Source organism: Syngnathus leptorhynchus, unplaced genomic scaffold (assembly GCF_054491065.1).
Source record: "Syngnathus leptorhynchus isolate UIUO unplaced genomic scaffold, UIUO_Slep HiC_scaffold_748, whole genome shotgun sequence".
NCBI classification, from domain to species: Eukaryota; Metazoa; Chordata; class Actinopteri; order Syngnathiformes; family Syngnathidae; genus Syngnathus; species Syngnathus leptorhynchus.
Window position 1 is genome coordinate 7,501 of NW_028232594.1, and position 19,446 is coordinate 26,946.

The following is a 19,446-nucleotide window of genomic DNA, read 5'->3' on the forward strand; positions in this document are numbered from 1 at the left end:
GCGAGCGCCCCGACGCCGCTGGCCGCCGCCGCCGCCTTGCCGCTATCCCGCCGCGCGTTTGGGGAGGGAGGGCGACCCGTAGGACGGCCCGCCGACTACACGACCGTTTGGCAGAGCGAGTGCAAGGTTAGGCGAGCTGGGCGGTAACTCGGGTTAGTCTGGGGAGACTCGCGGTGGACAGGGTGGCGCGAATCCGGCCGGGCGGCCCCATCGATTAAGCATTGGTAGGGAGCCGAGGATGAGCCGTGCGAAGTGGCCTCGGAGGCGGTCCGTGGGGGACGACGGGGGGGGACGGGCGTCGGCCATCCGGCCCGAGCAGAGAACGTTCGGTCACCCAAGCGGGAATCTGCGCCCCGGCCCGAGTCGGACTCGGTCGGTGCGGCCCGCTGAGGCCCTCAACTATTCCCGTACGCGGGGGTCGGGAGCTGCGGCGCTGCGCCGGCGACTTACCCGCGCGAGGCACGCACTGCGTGCGGCCAGGATGCGGAGTTGGATCGGCGCTGGTTGGGAACCCTCGGGGAACGAAGGCGGACGGCGGCCAGCCGGCGCCGACGAACCCGTCGGGGAGGGGGCTGGTGGCAGGCGCGATCGGCACTATTGCTGACTGCCGGGAGGGAAGCTGCGCCCCGGCCGAGTCAGACTCAGCCGTTGCGGCCCCCCCGAGCCCGCAGCGCGTAGCGCGGAAGCCATACGCCCCCCCGATGCGGAGCGACAGACGCCCCCGCGACCGCGGTTGGTCGGGAAGGCTTTTCGGATAGAGGTCGGACGGTGTGTGTGGACGGCTTCCCGTGGTGCCGCCGCTATCAAGCCGGAGGGTTTGAGAAACGACATTCGCGGAAGGACCGGCGCGGCCGGCGGACGCTCGCACGCGCGGCGCCCGACACTCAGCCGCTCGCTCGGCCTCCGTGGATCGTGGCTAGGTGGGATGGATGCCAAACCGGGTCGTCTCGGTCTCGCCGCAGTACGGTCGCGCCGGGGCCTGCGGGGCGGCGCGGGGAGCGCACGCTCACGCGGCGGCCGGGGCGCTAGAGTGCGACCCGCAGTGGGTAGGAACCGTCCACCCGACGTCGGACGAGCCGAGGCCGATGGGGGCCCTACCAAGGCGGGTCATGAGTGCCAGTCGGTCAGTTGGGTGAGGGGGTACTCGGAGGCCCGCCGGGAGCAGACGGGCGACCGGGGATGGGGGGCGTACGCGGGCGGGCGCCGGGAGAAGACGGCCCGTCCGGGGTCGAATCTCGGCCTGTGTTTTCGGAGCCGGCCGGGCATCACGCTCCCTCCTTGGATGGACAACATTCGTAGTTGACACTTTGTGTCATTTTATCCGAGCGGGCGGGCGCCTCGAGAGGCGGACCGTCCGGGGCGACTCTCGGCCTGTGTTTTCGGAGCCGGCCGGGCCTCACGCTCCCTCCTTGGATGGACAACATTCGTAGTTGACACTTTGTGTCATTTTATCCGAGCGGGCGGGCGCCGCGAGGCGGACCGTCCGGGGCGACTCTCGGCCTGTGTTTTCGGAGCCGGCCGGGCATCACGCTCCCTCCTTGGATGGACAACATTCGTAGTTGACACTTTGTGTCATTTTATCCGAGCGGGCGGGCGCCTCGAGAGGCGGACCGTCCGGGGCGACTCTCGGCCTGTGTTTTCGGAGCCGGCCGGGCCTCACGCTCCCTCCTTGGATGGACAACATTCGTAGTTGACACTTTGTGTCATTTTATCCGAGCAGACGGGCGCCGCGAGGCGGACCGTCCGGGGCGACTCTCGGCCTGTGTTTTCGGAGCCGGCCGGGCATCACGCTCCCTCCTTGGATGGACAACATTCGTAGTTGACACTTTGTGTCATTTTATCCGAGCGGGCGGGCGCCTCGAGAGGCGGACCGTCCGGGGCGACTCTCGGCCTGTGTTTTCGGAGCCGGCCGGGCCTCACGCTCCCTCCTTGGATGGACAACATTCGTAGTTGACACTTTGTGTCATTTTATCCGAGCGGGCGGGCGCCGCGAGGCGGACCGTCCGGGGCGACTCTCGGCCTGTGTTTAAGGAGCCGGCCGGGCATCACGCTCCTTCCTTGGATGGACAACATTCGCAGTTGACACTTTGTGTCATTTTATCCGAGCAGACGGGCGCCGCGAGGCGGACCGTCCGGGGCGACTCTCGGCCTGTGTTTTCGGAGCCGGCCGGGCATCACGCTCCCTCCTTGGATGGACAACATTCGTAGTTGACACTTTGTGTCATTTTATCCGAGCAGACGGGCGCCGCGAGGCGGACCGTCCGGGGCGACTCTCGGCCTGTGTTTAAGGAGCCGGCCGGGCATCACGCTCCTTCCTTGGATGGACAACATTCGCAGTTGACACTTTGTGTCATTTTATCCGAGCAGACGGGCGCCGCGAGGCGGACCGTCCGGGGCGACTCTCGGCCTGTGTTTTCGGAGCCGGCCGGGCATCACGCTCCCTCCTTGGATGGACAACATTCGTAGTTGACACTTTGTGTCATTTTATCCGAGCAGACGGGCGCCGCGAGGCGGACCGTCCGGGGCGACTCTCGGCCTGTGTTTAAGGAGCCGGCCGGGCATCACGCTCCTTCCTTGGATGGACAACATTCGCAGTTGACACTTTGTGTCATTTTGTTCGGCCTGTGTTTAAGGAGGCGGCCGTCCTCCACTCGGTCCGTGTTTAAGGAGCGACACTCGCGCTCCGGTTCGGCCTGTATTTAGGGAGGCGGCCGTCCTCCGCTTGGTCTGTGTTAAGGGCGACACTCTGTCCATGTTTGAGGAGCCTGGCCCTGACGCTCCTCTCCGGCCTGTGTTTAAGGAGGCGGCCGTCCTCCCCTTGGTCCGTGTTAAGGGCGACACTCGGTCCATGTTTGAGGAGCCTGGCCCTGACGCTCCTCTCCGGCCTGTGTTTAAGGAGGCGGCCGTCCTCCCCTTGGTCCGTGTTAAGGGCGACACTCGGTCCATGTTTGAGGAGCCTGGCCCTGACGCTCCTCTCCGGCCTGTGTTTAAGGAGGCGGCCGTCCTCCCCTTGGTCTGTGTTAAGGGCGACACTCGGTCCATGTTTGAGGAGCCTGGCCCTGACGCTCCTCTCCGGCCTGTGTTTAAGGAGGCGGCCGTCCTCCCCTTGGTCCGTGTTAAGGGCGACACTCGGTCCATGTTTGAGGAGCCTGGCCCTGACGCTCCTCTCCGGCCTGTGTTTAAGGAGGCGGCCGTCCTCCCCTTGGTCCGTGTTAAGGGCGACACTCGGTCCATGTTTGAGGAGCCTGGCCCTGACGCTCCTCTCCGGCCTGTGTTTAAGGAGGCGGCCGTCCTCCCCTTGGTCTGTGTTAAGGGCGACACTCGGTCCATGTTTGAGGAGCCTGGCCCTGACGCTCCTCTCCGGCCTGTGTTTAAGGAGGCGGCCGTCCTCCCCTTGGTCTGTGTTAAGGGCGACACTCGGTCCATGTTTGAGGAGCCTGGCCCTGACGCTCCTCTCCGGCCTGTGTTTAAGGAGGCGGCCGTCCTCCCCTTGGTCTGTGTTAAGGGCGACACTCGGTCCATGTTTGAGGAGCCTGGCCCTGACGCTCCTCTCCGGCCTGTGTTTAAGGAGGCGGCCGTCCTCCACTTCCTTCCATGCACCACCACATTCGCAGTTGACACTTTGCCATTTTTTCAGAGAGGTGACACTTAGTCGTTTTTTCGAAAGTTGACACTTAGTCGTTTTTTCGAAAGTTGACACTTTGCCGTTTTTTCAGAGAGGTGACACTTAGCCGTTTTTTCGAAAGTTGACACTTAGCCGTTTTTTCGAAAGTTGACACTTAGCCGTTTTTTCGAAAGTTGACACTTAGTCACTTTTTCGCCACAGTGACACCTCCAGCGCGTGCCACGGCGCTTTTCAGGTCTTCTATCCGACCTTGTGCTGTCGAGGACGGCGTGTCCGACGCCGTGGGGAGACCAGCACCATCTCCTCCATATTCGTAAACGGGGTGCTTTGGAAAACGGGGGGAAAGTCGATGAGTACACTGACTACTGGGACCATTTCATTGTACTCTGGCGCACCTGAAGACCAAAAAAGGTACTGCACCTTAGCCCGGGTACCTCACCCCCTGGTACCTCGAGGAGAACTTAGAAAAATTTCGACAAATTTTTGGTGAGCTCCAGGGAGAGAGGCTGATTTTTCGCTTTTTGAGGCCGACCGCCGAACCGGCGCGGGGCGGACTCACAAGCCCCGCAGAGCCGTGGGCACTTAGTCGTTTTTTCAGAGAGGCGACACTTAGTCGTTTTTTCAGAGGCGACACTTAGTCGTTTTTTCGAAAGTTGACACTTAGCCGTTTTTTCGAAAGTCGACACTTAGCCGTTTTTTTGGAAAGTTGACACTTAGTCGTTTTTTCGAAAGTTGACACTTAGTCGTTTTTTCGCCACAATTGGCTCTGAGCTCCAGGGGGAGAGCCTGGTTTTGCCTTATTTCAGGCCGGCTGGGGAACCGGCGCGGGTCGGATGCACGAGCCCGGCAGAGCCGTGGGCACTTAGAAAATTTTCGCCGATTAAGCTGGGACCTCCAGGCGGAGACCGGCATTCCTCGTCCTCGGGGTTCGACCCAGGAACCGGCGCTGGGCAGACGCCGTAGCCACGCAGAGCCGTGGGCACTTAGAAAATATTCGCCAAGTTGGCTCTGAGCTCCAGGCGGAGAGGCTGGTTTTGCCTTATATCAGGCCGGCTGGGGAACCGGCGCGGGTCGGATGCACGAGCCCGCAGAGCCGTGGGCACTTTGCCATTTTCTCAGAGTCGACACTTAGTCGTTTTTTCAGAGAGGCGACACTCTGTCGTTTTTTCGAAAGTTGACACTTTGCCGTTTTTTCAGAGAGGCGACACTTAGCCGTTTTTTCAGAGATGTGACACTTAGCCGTTTTTTCAGAGATGTGACACTTAGCCGTTTTTTCAGAGATGTGACACTTTGCCGTTTTTTCGAAAGTTGACACTTAGCCGTTTTTTCGAAAGTCGACACTTAGCCGTTTTTTCAGAGATGTGACACTTTGCCGTTTTTTCGAAAGTTGACACTTAGCCGTTTTTTCGAAAGTTGACACTTAGTCGTTTTTTCACAGATGTGACACTTAGAAACTTTTTGCCAAGTTGGCTGTGAGCTCCAGGAGGAGACCGTTATTTTTCGTCATTCGAGGCCGACTGCGGAACCGGCGCTGGGCGGACGCCAAAGCTCGGCAGGGCCGTGGGCACTTAGAAACTTTTTGCCAAGTTGGCTGTGAGCTCCAGGAGGAGACCGTTATTTTTCGTCATTCGAGGCCGACTGCGGAACCGGCGCTGGGCGGACGCCAAAGCTCGGCAGGGCCGTGGGCACTTAGAAACTTTTTGCCAAGTTGGCTGTGAGCTCCAGGAGGAGACCGTCATTTTTCGTCATTCGAGGCCGACTGCGGCACCGGCGCTGAGCGGACGCCAAAGCTCGGCAGGGCCGTGGGCACTTAGAAACTTTTTGCCAAGTTGGCTGTGAGCTCCAGGAGGAGACCGTTATTTTTCGTCATTCGAGGCCGACTGCGGAACCGGCGCTGGGCGGACGCCAAAGCTCGGCAGGGCCGTGGGCACTTAGAAACTTTTTGCCAAGTTGGCTGTGAGCTCCAGGAGGAGACCGTCATTTTTCGTCATTCGAGGCCGACTGCGGAACCGGCGCTGGGCGGATGCCAAAGCTCGGCAGGGCCGTGGGCACTTAGAAACTTTTTGCCAAGTTGGCTGTGAGCTCCAGGAGGAGACCGTTATTTTTCGTCATTCGAGGCCGACTGCGGAACCGGCGCTGGGCGGACGCCAAAGCTCGGCAGGGCCGTGGGCACTTAGAAACTTTTTGCCAAGTTGGCTGTGAGCTCCAGGAGGAGACCGTTATTTTTCGTCATTCGAGGCCGACTGCGGAACCGGCGCTGGGCGGATGCCAAAGCTCGGCAGGGCCGTGGGCACTTAGAAACTTTTTGCCAAGTTGGCTGTGAGCTCCAGGAGGAGACCGTCATTTTTCGTCATTCGAGGCCGACTGCGGCACCGGCGCTGAGCGGACGCCAAAGCTCGGCAGGGCCGTGGGCACTTAGAAACTTTTTGCCAAGTTGGCTGTGAGCTCCAGGAGGAGACCGTTATTTTTCGTCATTCGAGGCCGACTGCGGAACCGGCGCTGGGCGGACGCCAAAGCTCGGCAGGGCCGTGGGCACTTAGAAACTTTTTGCCAAGTTGGCTGTGAGCTCCAGGAGGAGACCGTTATTTTTCGTCATTCGAGGCCGACTGCGGAACCGGCGCTGGGCGGACGCCAAAGCTCGGCAGGGCCGTGGGCACTTAGAAACTTTTTGCCAAGTTGGCTGTGAGCTCCAGGAGGAGACCGTCATTTTTCGTCATTCGAGGCCGACTGCGGAACCGGCGCTGAGCGGACGCCAAAGCTCGGCAGGGCCGTGGGCACTTAGAAACTTTTTGCCAAGTTGGCTGTGAGCTCCAGGAGGAGACCGTTATTTTTCGTCATTCGAGGCCGACTGCGGAACCGGCGCTGGGCGGACGCCAAAGCTCGGCAGGGCCGTGGGCACTTAGAAACTTTTTGCCAAGTTGGCTGTGAGCTCCAGGAGGAGACCGTTATTTTTCGTCATTCGAGGCCGACTGCGGAACCGGCGCTGGGCGGACGCCAAAGCTCGGCAGGGCCGTGGGCACTTAGAAACTTTTTGCCAAGTTGGCTGTGAGCTCCAGGAGGAGACCGTTATTTTTCGTCATTCGAGGCCGACTGCGGAACCGGCGCTGGGCGGACGCCAAAGCTCGGCAGGGCCGTGGGCACTTAGAAACTTTTTGCCAAGTTGGCTGTGAGCTCCAGGAGGAGACCGTCATTTTTCGTCATTCGAGGCCGACTGCGGCACCGGCGCTGAGCGGACGCCAAAGCTCGGCAGGGCCGTGGGCACTTAGAAACTTTTTGCCAAGTTGGCTGTGAGCTCCAGGAGGAGACCGTTATTTTTCGTCATTCGAGGCCGACTGCGGAACCGGCGCTGGGCGGACGCCAAAGCTCGGCAGGGCCGTGGGCACTTAGAAACTTTTTGCCAAGTTGGCTGTGAGCTCCAGGAGGAGACCGTCATTTTTCGTCATTCGAGGCCGACTGCGGCACCGGCGCTGAGCGGACGCCAAAGCTCGGCAGGGCCGTGGGCACTTAGAAACTTTTTGCCAAGTTGGCTGTGAGCTCCAGGAGGAGACCGTTATTTTTCGTCATTCGAGGCCGACTGCGGAACCGGCGCTGGGCGGACGCCAAAGCTCGGCAGGGCCGTGGGCACTTAGAAACTTTTTGCCAAGTTGGCTGTGAGCTCCAGGAGGAGACCGTCATTTTTCGTCATTCGAGGCCGACTGCGGCACCGGCGCTGAGCGGACGCCAAAGCTCGGCAGGGCCGTGGGCACTTTGCCACTTTTTCGCCACAATTGGCTGTGAGCTCCAGGAGGAGACCGTTATTTTTCGTCATTCTAGGCCGGTTGCAGAACCGGCGCGGCTCGGATGCACGAGCCCGCAGAGCCGTGGGCACTTAGAAAAATTTCAGAGAGGCGACACTTTGCCATTTTTTCAGAGAGGTGACACTTAGTCGTTTTTTCGAAAGTTGACACTTAGCCGTTTTTTCGAAAGTTGACACTTAGTCGTTTTTTCGAAAGTTGACACTTAGTCGTTTTTTCGCCAAAGTGCCCACCTCCAGCGCGTGCCACGGCGGTTTCCAGGTCTTCTATCCGACCTTGTGCTGTCGAGGACGGCGTGTCCGACGCCGTGGGGAGACCAGCACCATCTCCTCCATACTCGTAAACGAGGTGCTTTGGAAAACGGGGGGAAAGTCGATGAGTACACTGACTACTGGGACCATTTCATTGTACTCTGGCGCACCTGAAGACCAAAAAAGGTACTGCACCTTAGCCCGGGTACCTCACCCCCTGGTACCTCGAGGTGAGCTCCAGGGAGAGAGGCTGATTTTTTGCTTTTTGAGGCCGACCACCGAACCGGCGCGGGGCGGACTCACAAGCCCCGCAGAGCCGTGGGCACTTAGTCGTTTTTTCGAAAGTTGACACTTAGTCGTTTTTTCGCCGATTTTGCTGGGACCTCCAGGCGAGGACCGGCGTTTTTCGTCTTCCGGGTCCGACCCGGGAACCAGCGCCGAGCGGACACATTCGCTCGCTAGTGCCGTTGGCACTTAGAAAATTTTTCGTTTGTCATGAGCTCCGGGCGGAGACCGGCGTTTTTCGTCTTCCGGGTCCGACCCGGGAACCAGCGCCGAGCGGACACATTCGCTCGCAAGTGCCGTTGGCACTTAGAAAATTTTTCGTTTGTCATGAGCTCCGGGCGGAGAGCGGCGTTTTTCGTCTTCCGGGTTCGACCCGGGAACCAGCGCCGAGCGGACACATTCGCTCGCTAGTGCCGTTGGCACTTAGAAAATTTTTCGTTTGTCATGAGCTCCGGGCGGAGACCGGCGTTTTTTGTCTTCCGGGTTCGACCCGGGAACCAGCGCCGAGCGGACACATTCGCTCGCTAGTGCCGTTGGCACTTAGAAAATTTTTCGTTTGTCATGAGCTCCGGGCGGAGAGCGGCGTTTTTCGTCTTCCGGGTTCGACCCGGGAACCAGCGCCGAGCGGACACATTCGCTCGCTAGTGCCGTTGGCACTTAGAAAATTTTTCGTTTGTCATGAGCTCCGGGCGGAGAGCGGCGTTTTTCGTCTTCCGGGTTCGACCCGGGAACCAGCGCCGAGCGGACACATTCGCTCGCTAGTGCCGTTGGCACTTAGAACATTTTTCGTTTGTAATGAGCTCCGGGCGGAGAGCGGCGTTTTTCGTCTTCCGGGTTCGACCCGGGAACCAGCGCCGAGCGGACACATTCGCTCGCTAGTGCCGTTGGCACTTAGAAAATTTTTCGTTTGTCATGAGCTCCGGGCGGAGAGCGGCGTTTTTCGTCTTCCGGGTTCGACCCGGGAACCAGCGCCGAGCGGACACATTCGCTCGCTAGTGCCGTTGGCACTTAGAAAATTTTTCGTTTGTCATGAGCTCCGGGCGGAGAGCGGCGTTTTTCGTCTTCCGGGTTCGACCCGGGAACCAGCGCCGAGCGGACACATTCGCTCGCTAGTGCCGTTGGCACTTAGAAAATTTTTCGTTTGTCATGAGCTCCGGGCGGAGAGCGGCGTTTTTCGTCTTCCGGGTTCGACCCGGGAACCAGCGCCGAGCGGACACATTCGCTCGCTAGTGCCGTTGGCACTTAGAAAATTTTTCGTTTGTCATGAGCTCCGGGCGGAGACCGGCATTTTTCGTCATTCGAGGCCGACGGGGGAACCAGCCGGAGCGGACACGTTTGCTCGGAAGAGCCGTTGGCACTTAGAAAAAATTCCGTGTCTCGTGAGCTCCAGGGGGGACAGGCTGGTTTTATTCATCCGTAGCCGACATGGGAACCAGCGCGGAGCGGATTGGTGTTGCGCTGCCATATACCTCATCTCTCTCAAGAGTCCCCCCCTTATACGTGCCGATGGTGTTTTGGAAAACGGGGGGTAACTGGATGAGTACACTGACTAGTGGGACCAAGTACACTAATAGCCCCTGGTACCTAAAATGGAAGTATAGAGGCCGACTTTCGGGCAAGATCACGCCGGGTTAGGCTTCCAGGACCTCGGCTAAGCAATTTTAACGGGTTGCCCGGTTCTTTTTTGAACCAGCCCGGTTCTTTTTTTTTATCCAGCCCGGTTCTTTTTACACTTCCAGCTGGAGCTCGGGAGCGGCTTTTTGCACAAGATCACGCCGGGTTAGGCTTCCAGGACCTCGGCTAAGCAATTTTAACGGGTTGCCCGGTTCTTTTTTGAACCAGCCCGGTTCTTTTTTTTTATCCAGCCCGGTTCTTTTTACACTTCCAGCTGGAGCTCGGGAGCGGCTTTTTGCACAAGATCACGCCGTGTTAGGCTTCCAGGACCTCAGCTAAGCAATTTTAACGGGTCGCCCGGTTCTTTTTTGATCCAGCCCGGTTCTTTTTTTTATCCAGCCTGGTTCTTTTTACACTTCCAGCTGGAGCTCGGGAGCGGCTTTTTGCACAAGAACACGCCGTGTTAGGCTTCCAGGACCTCGGCTAAGCAATTTTAACGGGTCGCCCGGTTCTTTTTTGATCCAGCCCGGTTCTTTTTTTTATCCAGCCTGGTTCTTTTTACACTTCCAGCTGGAGCTCGGGAGCGGCTTTTTGCACAAGAACACGCCGTGTTAGGCTTCCAGGACCTCGGCTAAGCAATTTTAACGGGTTGCCCGGTTCTTTTTTGAACCAGCCCGGTTCTTTTTTTTATCCAGCCCGGTTCTTTTTACACTTCCAGCTGGAGCTCGGGAGCGGCTTTTTGCACAAGAACACGCCGTGTTAGGCTTCCAGGACCTCGGCTAAGCAATTTTAACGGGTCGCCCGGTTCTTTTTTGATCCAGCCCGGTTCTTTTTTTTATCCAGCCTGGTTCTTTTTACACTTCCAGCTGGAGCTCGGGAGCGGCTTTTTGCACAAGATCACGCCGTGTTAGGCTTCCAGGACCTCGGCTAAGCAATTTTAACGGGTCGCCCGGTTCTTTTTTTTATCCAGCCCGGTTCTTTTTTTATCCAGCCCGGTTCTTTTTACACTTCCAGCTGGAGCTCGGGAGCGGCTTTTTGCACAAGATCACGCCGTGTTAGGCTTCCAGGACCTCGGCTAAGCAATTTTAACGGGTCGCCCGGTTCTTTTTTGATCCAGCCCGGTTCTTTTTTTTATCCAGCCTGGTTCTTTTTACACTTCCAGCTGGAGCTCGGGAGCGGCTTTTTGCACAAGATCACGCCGTGTTAGGCTTCCAGGACCTCGGCTAAGCAATTTTAACGGGTCGCCCGGTTCTTTTTTTTTATCCAGCCCGGTTCTTTTTTTATCCAGCCCGGTTCTTTTTACACTTCCAGCTGGAGCTCGGGAGCGGCTTTTTGCACAAGATCACGCCGTGTTAGGCTTCCAGGACCTCGGCTAAGCAATTTTAACGGGTTGCCCGGTTCTTTTTTGAACCAGCCCGGTTCTTTTTTTTATCCAGCCTGGTTCTTTTTACACTTCCAGCTGGAGCTCGGGAGCGGCTTTTTGCACAAGAACACGCCGTGTTAGGCTTCCAGGACCTCGGCTAAGCAATTTTAACGGGTCGCCCGGTTCTTTTTTGATCCAGCCCGGTTCTTTTTTTTATCCAGCCTGGTTCTTTTTACACTTCCAGCTGGAGCTCGGGAGCGGCTTTTTGCACAAGAACACGCCGTGTTAGGCTTCCAGGACCTCGGCTAAGCAATTTTAACGGGTTGCCCGGTTCTTTTTTGAACCAGCCCGGTTCTTTTTTTTATCCAGCCCGGTTCTTTTTACACTTCCAGCTGGAGCTCGGGAGCGGCTTTTTGCACAAGAACACGCCGTGTTAGGCTTCCAGGACCTCGGCTAAGCAATTTTAACGGGTCGCCCGGTTCTTTTTTGATCCAGCCCGGTTCTTTTTTTTATCCAGCCTGGTTCTTTTTACACTTCCAGCTGGAGCTCGGGAGCGGCTTTTTGCACAAGATCACGCCGTGTTAGGCTTCCAGGACCTCGGCTAAGCAATTTTAACGGGTCGCCCGGTTCTTTTTTTTATCCAGCCCGGTTCTTTTTTTATCCAGCCCGGTTCTTTTTACACTTCCAGCTGGAGCTCGGGAGCGGCTTTTTGCACAAGATCACGCCGTGTTAGGCTTCCAGGACCTCGGCTAAGCAATTTTAACGGGTCGCCCGGTTCTTTTTTGATCCAGCCCGGTTCTTTTTTTTATCCAGCCTGGTTCTTTTTACACTTCCAGCTGGAGCTCGGGAGCGGCTTTTTGCACAAGAACACGCCGTGTTAGGCTTCCAGGACCTCGGCTAAGCAATTTTAACGGGTCGCCCGGTTCTTTTTTTTATCCAGCCCGGTTCTTTTTTTATCCAGCCCGGTTCTTTTTACACTTCCAGCTGGAGCTCGGGAGCGGCTTTTTGCACAAGATCACGCCGTGTTAGGCTTCCAGGACCTCGGCTAAGCAATTTTAACGGGTCGCCCGGTTCTTTTTTGATCCAGCCCGGTTCTTTTTTTTATCCAGCCCGGTTCTTTTTACACTTCCAGCTGGAGCTTGGGAGCGGCTTTTTGCACAAGAACACGCCGTGTTAGGCTTCCAGGACCTCGGCTAAGCAATTTTAACGGGTCGCCCGGTTCTTTTTTGATCCAGCCCGGTTCTTTTTTTATCCAGCCCGGTTCTTTTTACACTTCCAGCTGGAGCTCGGGAGCGGCTTTTTGCACAAGATCACGCCGGGTTAGGCTTCCAGGACCTCGGCTAAGCAATTTTAACGGGTCGCCCGGTTCTTTTTTGATCCAGCCCGGTTCTTTTTTTATCCAGCCCGGTTCTTTTTACACTTCCAGCTGGAGCTCGGGAGCGGTTTTTTGCACAAGATCACGCCGTGTTAGGCTTCCAGGACCTCGGCTAAGCAATTTTAACGGGTCGCCCGGTTCTTTTTTGATCCAGCCCGGTTCTTTTTTTTATCCAGCCCGGTTCTTTTCACACTTCCAGCTGGAGCTCGGCAGCGGCTATTTGCACAAGATCACGCCGGGTTAGGCTTCCAGGACCTCGGCTAAGCAATTTTAACGGGTCGCCCGGTTCTTTTTTGATCCAGCCCGGTTCTTTTTTTATCCAGCCCGGTTCTTTTTACACTTCCAGCTGGAGCTCGGGAGCGGCTTTTTGCACAAGATCACGCCGTGTTAGGCTTCCAGGACCTCGGCTAAGCAATTTTAACGGGTCGCCCGGTTCTTTTTTGATCCAGCCCGGTTCTTTTTTTATCCAGCCCGGTTCTTTTTACACTTCCAGCTGGAGCTCGGGAGCGGTTTTTTGCACAAGATCACGCCGTGTTAGGCTTCCAGGACCTCGGCTAAGCAATTTTAACGGGCCGCCCGGTTCTTTTTTGATCCAGCCCGGTTCTTTTTTGATCCAGCCCGGTTCTTTTTCCACTTCCAGCTGGAGCTCAGCAGCGGCTTTTTGCACAAGATCACGCCGGGTTAGGCTTCCAGGACCTCGGCTAAGCACTTCTAACGGGTCGCCCGGTTCTTTTTTTGAACCAGCCCGGTTCTTTTTACACTTCCAGCTGGAGCTCAGCAGCGGCTTTTTGCACAAGATCACGCCGGGTTAGGGTTCCAGGACCTCGGCTAAGCAATTTTAACGGGCCGCCCGGTTCTTTTTTTGATCCAGCCCGGTTCTTTTTACACTTCCAGCTGGAGCTCAGCAGCGGCTTTTTGCACAAGATCACGCCGGGTTAGGCTTCCAGGACCTCGCCTAAGCACTTCTAACGGGCCCTGGTCCACCCCTGCCAGCGCATTTCAAAACTTGGCATTAATTTCGACCTAAGAGACGAAGTCTGATTTTTTTCTACCACTTGGGCGGCCTTTTTGCACCCAGAACACCCGCACCGGCACCATAAATTCGAAGGGTGCCGAGTGCGTCGGCGCAGATTCTGCGACGGAGTGACACTTCCCTCTTGTGGACATTCGGCGGTAGGTGAAATGCGCACTCGGTCTTCTCTTTTCTTTTCCTTCCAGTGAAACTTTGGCAACATTCTGCGAGCTGCTGGCTTCCAGAACCTCGGCCAAGCAGGTGGAGGATTTTTTTCCACTTCCAGCTGGAGGTGAGGAGGGACTTTTTGGGCAAGATCACGCCGACTTAGCAAGCAAGGTGGAAGTGCCAGCATGCTCCGTGGCTGGAAGTGTGGATGTGCCAGCACCCTCCCTGCCTATGGAAGTGTGGAGCTCCAGCACCCTCCCTGCCTATGGAAGTGTGGAGCTCCAGCACCCTCCCTGCCTATGGAAGTGTGGAGCTCCAGCACCCTCCCTGCCTATGGAAGTGTGGAGCTCCAGCACCCTCCCTGCCTATGGAAGTGTGGAGCTCCAGCACCCTCCCTGCCTATGGAAGTGTGGAGCTCCAGCACCCTCCCTGCCTATGGAAGTGTGGAGCTCCAGCACCCTCCCTGCCTATGGAAGTGTGGAGCTCCAGCACCCTCCCTGCCTATGGAAGTGTGGAGCTCCAGCACCCTCCCTGCCTATGGAAGTGTGGAGCTCCAGCACCCTCCCTGCCTATGGAAGTGTGGAGCTCCAGCACCCTCCCTGCCTATGGAAGTGTGGAGCTCCAGCACCCTCCCTGCCTATGGAAGTGTGGAGCTCCAGCACCCTCCCTGCCTATGGAAGTGTGGAGCTCCAGCACCCTCCCTGCCTATGGAAGTGTGGAGCTCCAGCACCCTCCCTGCCTACGGAAGTGTGGAGCTCCAGCACCCTCCCTGCCTACGGAAGTGTGGAGCTCCAGCACCCTCCCTGCCTACGGAAGTGTGGAGCTCCAGCACCCTCCCTGCCTATGGAAGTGTGGAGCTCCAGCACCCTCCCTGCCTATGGAAGTGTGGAGCTCCAGCACCCTCCCTGCCTATGGAAGTGTGGAGCTCCAGCACCCTCCCTGCCTATGGAAGTGTGGAGCTCCAGCACCCTCCCTGCCTATGGAAGTGTGGAGCTCCAGCACCCTCCCTGCCTATGGAAGTGTGGAGCTCCAGCACCCTCCCTGCCTATGGAAGTGTGGAGCTCCAGCACCCTCCCTGCCTATGGAAGTGTGGAGCTCCAGCACCCTCCCTGCCTATGGAAGTGTGGAGCTCCAGCACCCTCCCTGCCTATGGAAGTGTGGAGCTCCAGCACCCTCCCTGCCTACGGAAGTGTGGAGCTCCAGCACCCTCCCTGCCTACGGAAGTGTGGAGCTCCAGCACCCTCCCTGCCTACGGAAGTGTGGAGCTCCAGCACCCTCCCTGCCTATGGAAGTGTGGAGCTCCAGCACCCTCCCTGCCTATGGAAGTGTGGAGCTCCAGCACCCTCCCTGCCTATGGAAGTGTGGAGCTCCAGCACCCTCCCTGCCTATGGAAGTGTGGAGCTCCAGCACCCTCCCTGCCTATGGAAGTGTGGAGCTCCAGCACCCTCCCTGCCTATGGAAGTGTGGAGCTCCAGCACCCTCCCTGCCTATGGAAGTGTGGAGCTCCAGCACCCTCCCTGCCTATGGAAGAGCCACCTCCGCGGGCATGCTGCTCAACCACGCCGGCCCAGAGTTCCAGCCGCTCGGCTACACTCTCTCACAAGCCCCGCCTGGAGCTCCCCAGCCCGCCCCTGGTACCTCAACTACCGAGGCCAGCCGCTCGACCAGGCCGGCCCAGAGTTCCAGCCGCTCGGCTTCACTCTCTCACAAGCCCCGCCTGGAGCTCCCCAGCCCGCCCCTGGTACCTCAACTACCGAGGCCAGCCGCTCGACCAGGCCGGCCGAGAGTTCCAGCCGCTCGGCTTCACTCTCTCACAAGACCCGCCTGGAGCTCCCCGCCCCACCCCTGGTACCTCAACTACCGAGGCCAGCCGCTCGACCACGCCGGCGCAGAGTTCCAGCCGCTCGGATAAGCTCTGTCACTCACCCGCCGCGCAGCCACCGGTAACGGGGAAATGTCGCCGCCTGGCGGACACGCCGTTGTAAATGAATGGGCTTTCGCACTTAGTGCAATTTTCGCCAACTCTCTGACTGGAGCTATGGAAGTATGGAGCTATGGAGCCACCAGCCACCCAGGCTGGAGCTATGGAGCCATGGAGCTCTGGTGCTATGGAGCTCTGGAGGTATGGAGCTATGGAGCTATGGAGCTATGGAGCTATGGAGCCCTGGAGCTCTGGAGGTATGGAGCTATGGTGCTATGGAGCTCTGAAGCCATGGAGCTCTGGTGCTATGGAGCTCTGGAGGTATGGAGCTCTGGAGGTATGGAGCTATGGAGCCCTGGAGCCCTGGAGCTATGGAGCCCTGGAGCTATGGAGCCCTGGAGCTATGGAGCCCTGGAGCTATGGAGCTATGGAGCCCTGGAGCTATGGAGCTATGGAGCTCTGGTGCTATGGAGCTATGGAGCTCTGGTGCTATGGAGCTATGGAGCTCTGGTGCTATGGAGCTATGGAGCTCTGGTGCTATGGAGCTATGGAGCTCTGGTGCTATGGAGCTATGGAGCTCTGGTGCTATGGAGCTATGGAGCTATGGAGCTCTGGTGCTATGGAGCTATGGAGCTCTGGTGCTATGGAGCTATGGAGCTCTGGTGCTATGGAGCTATGGAGCTCTGGTGCTATGGAGCTCTGGTGCTATGGAGCTATGGAGCTCTGGTGCTATGGAGCTCTGGAGCTCTGGAGGTATGGAGCTATGGAGCCACCAGCCAGCACCCTCCGTGGCTGGATCAATGGAAGTGTTTTAGGTACCAGGCAGCCAAAGGGCCGAGGCCTCACGCTCGACCACGCCGGCGCAGAGTTCCAGCCGCTCGGATAAGCTCTGTCACTCACCCGCCGCGCAGCCACCGGTAACGGGGAAATGTCGCCGCCTTGTGGACACGCCGTTGTAAATGAATGGGCTTTCGCACTTAGTGCAATTTTAGCACACTCTCTGACTGGAGCTATGGAAGTATGGAGCTATGGAGCCACCAGCCACCCAGGCTGGAGCTATGGAGCTATGGAGCTCTGGTGCTATGGAGCTATGGAGCTCTGGTGCTATGGAGCTATGGAGCTCTGGTGCTATGGAGCTATGGAGCTCTGGTGCTATGGAGCTATGGAGCTCTGGTGCTATGGAGCTATGGAGCTCTGGTGCTATGGAGCTATGGAGCTCTGGTGCTATGGAGCTATGGAGCTCTGGTGCTATGGAGCTATGGAGCTCTGGTGCTATGGAGCTATGGAGCTCTGGTGCTATGGAGCTATGGAGCTATGGAGCCACCAGCCAGCACCCTCCGTGGCTGGATCAATGGAAGTGTTTTAGGTACCAGGCAGCCAAAGGGCCGGGGCCTCACGCTCGACCACGCCGGCGCAGAGTTCCAGCCGCTCGGATAAGCTCTGTCACTCACCCGCCACGCAGCCACCGGTAACGGGGAAATGTCGCCGCCTGGCGGACACGCCGTTGTAAATGAATGGGCTTTCGCACTTAGTGCAATTTTCGCCAACTCTCTGACTGGAGCTATGGAAGTATGGAGCTATGGAGCCACCAGCCACCCAGGCTGGAGCTATGGAGCTCTGGAGGTATGGAGCTATGGAGCCCTGGAGCTATGGAGCTATGGAGCCCTGGAGCTATGGAGCCCTGGAGCTATGGAGCTATGGAGCTCTGGTGCTATGGAGCTATGGAGCTCTGGTGCTATGGAGCTATGGAGCTCTGGTGCTATGGAGCTATGGAGCTCTGGTGCTATGGAGCTATGGAGCTCTGGTGCTATGGAGCTATGGAGCTCTGGTGCTATGGAGCTATGGAGCTCTGGTGCTATGGAGCTATGGAGCTCTGGTGCTATGGAGCTATGGAGCTCTGGTGCTATGGAGCTATGGAGCTCTGGTGCTATGGAGCTATGGAGCTATGGAGCCACCAGCCAGCACCCTCCGTGGCTGGATCAATGGAAGTGTTTTAGGTACCAGGCAGCCAAAGGGCCGGGGCCTCACGCTCGACCACGCCGGCGCAGAGTTCCAGCCGCTCGGATAAGCTCTGTCACTCACCCGCCGCGCAGCCACCGGTAACGGGGAAATGTCGCCGCCTGGCGGACACGCCGTTGTAAATGAATGGGCTTTCGCACTTAGTGCAATTTTAGCCAACTCCGTGGCTGCAAGTATGGAAGTATGGAGCTATGGAGCCACCAGCCAGCACCCTCCGCGGCTGGAGCTATGGAAGTATGGAGCTATGGAGCTCTGGGGCTATGGAAGTATGGAGCTCTGGGGCTATGGAGCTCCGGGGCTATGGAGCTCCGGGGCTATGGAGCTCCGGGGCTATGGAGCTCCGGGGCTATGGAGCTATGGAGCTCCGGGGCTATGGAGCTATGGAGCTCCGGGGCTATGGAGCTCCGGGGCTATGGAGCTATGGAGCTCCGGGGCTATGGAGCTCCGGGGCTATGGAGCTATGGAGCTCCGGGGCTATGGAGCTCCGGGGCTATGGAGCTATGGAGCTCCGGGGCTATGGAGCTCCGGGGCTATGGAGCTCTGGAGCTATGGAAGTATGGATGATCCAGCACCCTCCGTGGCTGACCGCTGGTGCTCGGGGCCGGTGAACTCGGCACCCGCCGGAGGCGGGTGCCTCGGTGACCGCCGTCGCTTGGGGCCAGTGAACTCGGCACCCGCCTTCGGCGGGTGCCTCGGTGACCGGTTGTCGCTTGGGGCCAGTGAACTCGGCACCCGCCTTCGGCGGGTGCCTCGGTGACCGGTTGTCGCTTGGGGCCGGTGAACTCGGCACCCGCCTTCGGCGGGTGCCTCGGTGACCGGTTGTCGCTTGGGGCCGGTGAACTCGGCACCCGCCTTCGGCGGGTGCCTCGGTGACCGGTTGTCGCTTGGGGCCGGTGAACTCGGCACCCGCCTTCGGCGGGTGCCTCGGTGGCGGTCGGGGTTGGTGCTTGGGGACCGGCTTCGCTTCTGGAAGTCTGGGGGAGGCGGTCTGGTGGTGGTGGCCGACGTTGATGGTGGTGGGGCGGGAAGAAGAAGGTTATAGTCCCCAGCCCGCCGCATAGGAAAATTTTAGGTACCAGGAGTGGATTTTTTTTTGCACCGGCGGTTAGGGGCCGACCCCTTGGTTTGGTGTCCGGGGAAAGTGCCTGCCGCCCGGCCCGGAGAAAGATTAGGCCCCCAGCCCGCCGCGGAGGAAATTTTTAGGTACCAGGAGTGGATTTTTTTTGCACCGGCGGCTAGGGGCCGACGCCTTGGTTTGGTGTCCGGAGAAAGTGCCTGCCGCCCGGCCCGGAGAAAGATTAGGCCCCCAGCCCGCCGCGGAGGAAAATTTTAGGTACCAGGAGTGGATTTTTTTTGCTCCGGCGGGTAGGGGCTGATGCCCGGTTTGGTGTCCGGGGATGCTGCCTCATCCCCGGACGCGTCCTTTACGCACGCCCGCCGTCATTCTACAGAGACTAAGTTCCACCCCGGGGAGGCTGCCTCCTCCCCTCCGCGGCCCGGGGATGCTGCCTCATCCCCGGACGCGCCCTTTATGCACGCCCGCCCGCCCGCCGTCATTCTACAGAGACTAAGTTCCGCCCCGGGGAGGCTGCCTCCTCCCCTCCGCGGCCCGGGGATGCTGCCTCATCCCCGGACGCGCCCTTTACGCACGCCCGCTGTCATTCTACGGAGACTAAGTTCCGCCCCGGGGAGGCTGCCTCCTCCCCTCCGCGGCCCGGGGATGCTGCCTCATCCCCGGACGCGCCCTTTACGCACGCCCGCCCGCCGTCATTCTACGGAGACTAAGTTCCGCCCCGGGGAGGCTGCCTCCTCCCCTCCGCGGCCCGGGCATGCTGCCTCATCCCCGGGCGCTCCCGCTGTCTTCCGCCGCGGCGTAATTTCTTCAAAGTCCGATGACGCCCCTGGTAGCGGCCCACCCCGGAGGGGGGATGCCGACCGGCCCCCGGAGGTGACACCGGCCGACAAAAGGTTGGATCGAGGGCTGACTCTCAATAGATCGCAGCGATGTAGCTGCTCTGC